This window comes from Strongylocentrotus purpuratus, unplaced genomic scaffold, assembly GCF_000002235.5.
Source record: "Strongylocentrotus purpuratus isolate Spur 01 unplaced genomic scaffold, Spur_5.0 spur5_contig_861, whole genome shotgun sequence".
NCBI classification, from domain to species: Eukaryota; Metazoa; Echinodermata; class Echinoidea; order Camarodonta; family Strongylocentrotidae; genus Strongylocentrotus; species Strongylocentrotus purpuratus.
Genome location: NW_022145570.1, coordinates 4,150,237 through 4,159,015, shown reverse-complemented (window position 1 = coordinate 4,159,015; position 8,779 = coordinate 4,150,237). Strand labels below are relative to the sequence as shown.

The following is an 8,779-nucleotide window of genomic DNA, read 5'->3' as shown; positions in this document are numbered from 1 at the left end:
TATTGCATCAAAGAATAGCATGTATATGTATAAAATGTAGTGTACGTAACAATGGGGAACATCCTATAGGATTTTGTACATAAGTTATTTTGGACAGCTTATGATATGAAACGAGCCTTCCTAGCAACTTGATTTGTTTTTATATGTATACAGATGGGACTAAAGTTTGTAATTTGTCTCATTTATTAATGTTTGGTTGGCTGTTTAAAAAGTTTCAGGTTTTGAAAAAAAAATGTCATTTTTCAGATTTGACCTTGTGTTACCTCTGAAGTGTATACTGAGTCTAATTTATGGACTGAAGTGAGTGAGAATTGTTTTATTTTTCACAAATGGCCCAAAGATTCCCCAAAGAAGTGCAAAATATTTGAATGTTAAGGTAAATAATGCTAAAGAATTCCATTTCTGTAGCATTGTGTAGTGTCCGTAACACCTACCACCCCCTGTGGTGTTGATGCTCATAAAATGATAACCAAGATAGTTTCCTCAAGGATATTGCAGGGTATTAACCCCAGGGTATGGATGAACAATTTGTCTAGATGAGAAGCTCAAGAGCATGGACCAAGAGATAGCTGTTAACCCGCAATATGTTCAAAAGGTAAAATAGGAAAAAACTTTTTGTTTTTTCCGCTGATCCAAGCTATAGAAAGGCTGTCAATGATGCAAAAAATAGAGATACATGTGCTGCGAAAATGAAAGACAAAATACCATGAACCATACAATTTGGCATCTTCATTATTCCACACTCAGTTCCACTACCAAAAACAAAACAAAAATCATGTGATACTTGCAGGGAAATATGACGGAATCTCCTTAAAATGAATGAAAGGATAAACTATTGAGGGAGATGATTTTGCACTCATGATCTCAGTCGGGATATCCCAGTAGATTAAAAGGCCATGAGACTGACAGCTCACAAGATGTTGGTCTGGCTGGTGGTTGGTCTCATAGACTGTTAGTCTTGTAAAACCTTTGATAACTTTCTGAATTAGGCAGATGAGCTGGTCTGATGGGCTGTATCTTAGTGGGATATAGCCGATCCTTGAAAGGGTATGAGTAGTCATTAGGTGGGGGGGGGGGGTTATTATACGGGTATACTTTTTTGGAGGGGATGGAGATTGGGGATATTGGATGAAACATTGAACGATAGAGCTCCTGGGGGCTAATTTGTCAGGTCATTTTACTCTACTTGTATATCTTGTAATTTGTCACATACAGGCATTTCCATAAATCAGGGGAAACAACTAACTGTTTCATAAACACTACATTCTATAGGTTGACCATAAGACTTAGCCTCCACACTGATGAGAGTGTGATTAGTTTTCATTTCTCAAAATTACTATGCTATAATTATCTCAATCATTACAATTTCCTTTATTGTCTGATGTCTTTCTTTCTTCCGCCCTCTACAGAGCATGGGAGTTCGAGAAGACGATGAAGTGGGCGGAGTCTTTGGAGGGAAATAGGACACACTGTATAGCTAAATGTACATAATCATGATGGATTTGTAAATTGCAGGAAACAGAAGAAGAAAAAAAACACTGCAATTATTTATATATACCAACCCCCTTTTTCAAAACTATCAACATTCAACATTTAACATTTTACTGTACAGAGAGTCAAAGTTGCATTCATGAATTTCATGTATAGTGTGTATTCCTGAAATGAAAAACCCCACATACACATGTAATGTAGTTGCTCACTGCAGTTACACAGAGCTATTTTTGCATCTCAGAGAGTTGACAATGGTTTGGCATGTTTATAAACACAGCTTCTTGAGTATCATGACAACACTTGAGCTTCAATATCATATGAAGATGTATTTCTTCAAGGTGTGTAACAGAAAAAGGTATCAAAATGTGTAGCCTGAATCCTTTGCAATCTTGTCAACTGTTATCATTCAATTCTTCCCCCAAATCCTTCCTAACTCCCCCCCCCCCCCTCCTCTCCATACATTTTGAAAGCAGTGGTACGTAATATGGGTACATATGCCTGACTTTTTTCCATACAGATCTGTACATGTGAATGTATTTCAATTCACTGTCAATTTTAAAACAACACAATTACAGCATATAATATTAAGGTACAGTTCGATGAACATGTTTTTAGAGAGAAATTATGTAGATGTAGATCTATGTGCCAATTGAAAAGGTCTATGTTAATTGCTCGTCCTACCATTTTGTTACTGAGTTGATTTGATTTTTTTTTTTTTTTTTTTTTGGGGGGGGGGGGGATAAGGATTTATTTTTATCAGCTGATCATCAGAAATGATCTCTCATGTTGATTTCTGAGAATAAGAATACACAAAAGGTATCTGAATGAAAAACTGATGGCTCTTTACGAATTTTTGAATGAAAATACTTACACATGTCCAGAATTGTTATTATTTGTATTTGTCACATACTGGACATGTATTGAATGTAACAAGAAAAAACCTGAAAAAGGGAAACATTCAAGCCTAGCCTACTGCCTGGATACACAGGGAAGTACAAGGTGGAAAGTGATTGAGATGAAATCCACAAGTCAAAAAGCATGAGCCAATTCGCTATTTCCGTCACTGAGAATCAAATTGTGCACATCCTACTGTCATTTTAATGTTCATGATTGGCCATTCAATTACAGAACTTTTTGGAACACATATGTACATGTATTTTAAAATCTCTTTTGTGTTACTGACAAGGTGCATTGTGAATGATATAGTTAATGATATTGTATGTTCGGAGCCAGAAGGGTAGTGACTTATATATTGTTAGTGAGTTAACACTATTCTAGATCTAAACAGGCAATGTGCAGGACGTATAGTTTTCCATCAATTTATTTTGAGTTTGAGCTCCAGAGTCAAGTTTCATGACATTTGGTACTGATAACTAGCCACAAGAGTTGATGAGTTTGTAAGCTATTGAAATGCGTTTGATGTATTTGTTGGGAATTTCTGAAACGTGAGGGGAAAGAAGAGACTATTCTGATTCAATTCAAGAAGCAAAGTGGGCAATGACAATAAAAAGATGGGCAAATATTGTTAAAAGTTGAAAAATCCTGGTCCTTTCAAGAGAGGGAGAAACTTATTATTTGATACTTAATAAAGACTCTTATCAATAAATGCCTGTTTGTAGGGAAATGTGAGCTTTATCTTCCTGTAGCCTCTTGTATTATGTCATTTGATATGTTAACCTTTAGCTTACAAGTATTTGAATGAGTCGCATCTTGTTTTCTGATTATTAAAGCTACTTTATTCAACTGCAATTATAACGTACAGATGATGAATATGAAGAAGGGAAAGGATTGAAGGATAATAAATATATGTCACTTTTGTGTGAACACATTTGTGTAAAAAAAAACTGGGTTATTGTTTTATTTGATGTTGGATATGGATAAATGAGAGGATTGTGTAATTTAAAATCTGTCATCATTCTGTTGAAGTGGATCATGATATGCTTTTATTGAGAGAGAATATTAATGAGAAAGAGAGATTTAGGGAAAGAGTATAGTGACTGAGAGAGAGAGAGAGATAAAGAGAGAGGGAATAAGGGGTTATCTGGTTCATGTGTCTGTTGTCATACTATTAGTTGTTTAGCTATTTGTTGTTGAAATATCACAAGCACATAGTGGACCTTAAGAAGATAGCTTTCTTCATTCTACAAAACAGAAGCATTAAAGGAGGAAATGTTGGTAATTGCTTAACATGTATTTTGGAAAATGGAACAAACAGTGCATTCATTGAAAGGGAGTATTGTTTGTTTTTGCTGTGCCCCTGCCTTGTCGGCATGGCTCGAAAGACAAGGAAATGTCTTGCCAATTAAAGTGGGGCTTTCGATAAATACATGTATCTTCCTCACCTCATAACCAAAGCTACATAACCAAAGCTACATACATCAGCAGAAGAGACCACACACTTAAGCTCTCTGTTCCTGAGGCAACCATAGACTCCTATAAGTACTCATTTTACCCCCGCACCATTCGCATCTGGAATCAACTACCATTCACTGCAGTTACTGCCCCAACAGTTGCTGCTTTCCAGATGACCGCCCTCCCTGTCATCAGAGGGTTGGAACCTCCTGTAGGTTCCAGAATGCTGTAAACCATATAGCATCATGATTTTTACTTGCACGTCACTATTTTACTGTATAAAGCAATTGTACACCCTTTTGTTGTCTGCACCTTCACCTGCTGTCACAACACATCCCATCCCAGTATAGCTTGGAAAAGCCGCTTCAGGGATTACCTCATCAAGTATCAAGTATATGCCTTGTATGCCGTATGCATTCGTTATACATAGAATGCTGTATGAGTAGGCCCTATTACGGGCAATCCGACCCTTGTCATGTGTATGAAAGCAGAATAATAAGAGGAAAAGAATGACAAAAGATTGAAATAAATCTTGGAGAGAAATGGCACAGACCATGAACAGATACGTTTTCATATACATAACAACTGTATTAATGTATTAAATGTGTGGAACATGAGAGATCTTACATTTTATGGCAGAATAATTGTTTTGAAAATGTTAGCGGCGTCACAAATTGTATATACCGCAACTTTTGTACCAGTACCAAAACATGTTTCACAGACATTGAACAGACTTTCGTTTCTTATGGAACGCCAAAAAAGATAAAATTTAACGTGATGTAATTATAATTGATGTTGAAAATGGTGGATTGAATATGATTGATATTGCTAGTAAAATATCTTCACTTCGTTTGGCATGGATATCTCGTTTTTTTTTGGTTTTTTTATGATAATGGCTCTTATTGGGAAAATATGTTTAAATACTGGTCCGACAAAATAGGGGGTTTGCCACTATGTTTACATTTCAATTGTAACATAAAGGATATTAATTTATTATTCTCTAAACATAATTTGCCAGAATTCTATGTAGATCTCTTTTGTACTTGGTCAGAACTAAAATTCATTGATATGTTTAAACTAAGAAATATTCCAAATGAAATTATTTGGAAAAATAGTAACATTACCTTTCAAAACAAAATACTGTTTTATTGAGAATGGCAAGAGGCCGGTTTTAATGAAAATTCATAATTTGATTACAAATGGTATTTGGAATGATTCTACAATACTAAATACAAAAGTGAAAGCCCAACAGCTCTTATTTGATTTTAAATATACAAAATTAAAGAAAGCATTTCCACAGTGTTGGTTGGATAGATTAAGTTATGAATTTGAACAAGAATGTAATATTTCGAATATGATAGAAATAGAAACAGGGGATAAAGTGAATGTTTTTGTTATGAAAGTGAAAGGCTACTATCGTTTGTTATTACGTAATAAGTCAAAAGAACCAAATATCATTTACTTTTGGAATTTCTTTTTAGATTTGGATAATGACTTTTTTTGGAACGATGTATTTTTATTTAAATTAAAGCAAATTCGTAATAATAAAGTTAAACAACTTAATTTCAAGATGATTCATAGGTTTATTGCCTCAAAAGAAAACTTATATAAATGGCAAATTGTGAATAATAATTTATGCAACTCTTGTGGACAAGTTTACTCAACTTTTCATTTTATGTTATATTGCAAGGATGTGACTATGTTTTGGAAAATAATATGTAATTTGATATTTAATCTATTCCAAATAGAAATACAAATAGACCAGAAGATAAAAGTTGTAGGAAAGGATATTGGAAACAAGAAATATTCACTTCTGAATATTATTTTAAATTATGCGCAATATGCAATTTATAAATGTTACGTTAAGAAGATTGTTAATGGTTCTGTTTACTACCCACATACTTTGTTTTTTGAATTCAAGTCGTTGCTAAGATTATTTTTAAGATATGAATGTGTTAGCAAAGAAAATAATACTAAGCTGGAAGAATTGTTGAATGTACTTTAATCTTTAACCTACGTTATGTTTCACTCAATTATTGAGTTATTAAAGTACAAATGTATTATTATTATGGAAATAAAAACCTCGCTTGAGGATAAGAGAAAAAAAATATACATAACAACAAATTGTAAACGTAATATTAAAAATGAACAACCAGTCATCAGAAAATTGGAAGCAAAAATCCTTTATTCAGCATTTGTACAGCATGTGGTGAACACCCCAGATGCTTACCTTTTCTTTAAAAAATAGTAAGATGATAAATTAAAAAGTCCATAAGAGAAAAACAAAAAAGCAGTGGATGAGTAGGAAAATGGTAGTATCTCTCCGTTTTTCACAGGCACATATACGAATAGAAGAAGAACAGCTTTGAAAAGCCGAAATAATTCTTTAGTTGGGAAATAGATTTATGTCCAAACGTATTGTGCATATTTTTCAAAAACTTTGTATTATATTAAACATGAAGACTAATTAAATGAATTCTAGATGAAGCCAGAGAAGACGTAACACCAATGCATGTCTGACAACTTAAAATTAGTAATTTTGAATTAGATATTTTAGAAGAAGCGACAGATATCATTTCATAACAACTGCCTCAAAAGATATTAGCAGTGATGTCTTAAAACTTTGAATACATTGAATTGTAAAACATTGTCGAAGCTGAAAACAACTGTTACATTTTGTATACAAGAACATAATGAAAAGAAACCTCTGTTGAAAATTTGTTTGACTGTCAATAGATTTTTCAAATTTCTAAACTTATGGTACATACTTTTCAAAAACTTTGAATTTATTAAACATGAAGACATATTATTTATTATTTAAATGAAGGCAAAAAAACTGAAACATCAATGCATGTCCGAAAACTTAATTATAGTAACATTTGATTTGATTTATCGGTTTCTGCATCTTTTTTATTTTTTTCATCATACATTTTCATGAACAATAATATGGTTTGATACAATATTTTAAGTGTATATAATTTTATACAGATAATAAACGAAATTAAACAAATATTGTGAATGCATAATTAACATACATTAGAGGCAGGAAGGCTACAGAGATAAGAAAAGTAGCTTGATGTATCCTCAGCCCTCAACTTACATACAACAATACAAAATACCAAAGTAAATGGTGATCCCGTATATGCAGTTCCCGATTACGCGGTTCATTATTATGTACCAATTTTACAAATTAGATCAAACAATCAATGCATTTTTTTTTAAAATACATCTATATACAAAAAACATTATTTAAAAAATGTAAAGAAATAATTGTTAGTAATCGATAACAATACTTAATAACACAAACAAACACTTTGATAGAGAAGTGTTGCATGCATGTTTTTGAAAAAAGTCACAATATATTTACATTTACACACAATTTATATATAGATGATGCACCATCCCTTCAAGGATCGTTGGTAATGGCATTGTGCTGTACAAAATAAATAGCAAAATTAAAAAAAAAATGTATCTAAATAATTGTTAGTATTGTTAGTAATTGTTTATAGATACCTCAGTCACTCTGTTCAACTGACACTAAACCGATTCAAAACAGACCATTCATTATTTTTTTTTAAATCTTCAGTATACCATTCTTATTGCTTATGTTTATCTTGTTAGTGTGAATTGTGGTATTTTGGAGATAAAAAGAAAACATTGCATTTTAGAAAATCTATTTTTACCTCACAAAACGAACACACTTTTTAATTTGTTTATACATACTGATTTAGACATTTTGAAGACGATCGGCCTCCTACAAAGATGACAAACAGATCAGTATAAGTCATGCAGTTTCCTTTTCGAAAAAAAAGGTGAAGACGACCTAATGTTGCTGAAAAGCAAAAAAACAATTAAACTCTCTTGTCACAGTTTTGGGCACACGGAACTGCACACACATGTGGCATCACAATTTGGTCCTTCCTTTGAAGTTGCCAATTATTTCTTCTTATACAATGTATGTGATACATGAAATCATTTAAAGTGACATCTTTTCACAGGACATGAATATTATTTTCTTCTTCCAAATTGTGGTTTAAAGAAAGAGATGCTCACAACTTTTCTTTCTCACCCAATGGCTACTGAATCTTCTCATGCCCGAATGTTTAATAAATGAACCACCCTGTTCAGGTTGGCAGTTGATTAACGTCAGATACACAGACATGTAATGTTTAAACTGTAAATCTTCATTCAACTAAATACGCTTGACAATTTTTTTTCTCGGCCAAAATATTTTTTTCAGGATTTGCATGGCTGACTTGGTATAACAAACAAAAAAACATTGACTGCGAATGTGGGGGTCTTGATTAAACCTGTCACCCTCGGTGATCTTGAGACATGTAACTCTATGCGCCTTGGTTATTGTCTCGGGGCATAGCTTAAATGTTAAGACATCCTCAAGCAATAATTTCAAAATAGTCAATATTCGTATAATATAAAAAAAGGGGATTTGTTAGCGAGTATTCTATTTGCTGAAAAGTTGTCGCGTAACAATAAACATTTTGTTAGTTGTGCACGAGCCTGCAACCTTTTTTGCATCTGATTATAGCGCGTACAAAATTGAATTAGACTGCGTGCGCACCTCTCCTCCCTTTGCCCACGTACATCCATGGTAATTTGCATTGATTTAGCTGCGTGCATCTGATGCAAATTTGGGGCAACCTGAATGTAAATGAGAAGACCCGACTTCAAATGAGCAAGCCTATTGGGCCTTGTAGGTCGAGGCATGAAAAAGCAAATTCCTAAATGTTATGTAAAAATGTTCCATGCATTCCATTTTGCAATATACCATATACTCACTTATAAATTTAGAGTTTCCCTCATGCCATATTAAACGTAACCTGAAAATTATGAGGTTATGTGTTCATATTGTTCATATTGTCATTGAACGCTTGGACATGCATTCGGACATTGGTTCATAAAATGGTAGACTTTGATC

At 33.2% G+C, this 8,779-nt stretch overlaps 1 long non-coding RNA gene across 1 annotated transcript; it reads left to right on the top strand.

The window, feature by feature from the left end:
• The first annotated feature begins 535 nt into the window (after positions 1–535).
• LOC115929687 lies at positions 536–3,315 on the top strand. Its single transcript, XR_004066673.1, has 2 exons — positions 536–595; positions 1,410–3,315. It is a non-coding gene; the product is annotated as an uncharacterized LOC115929687 (long non-coding RNA).
• Positions 3,316–8,779: the final 5,464 nt, after the last annotated feature.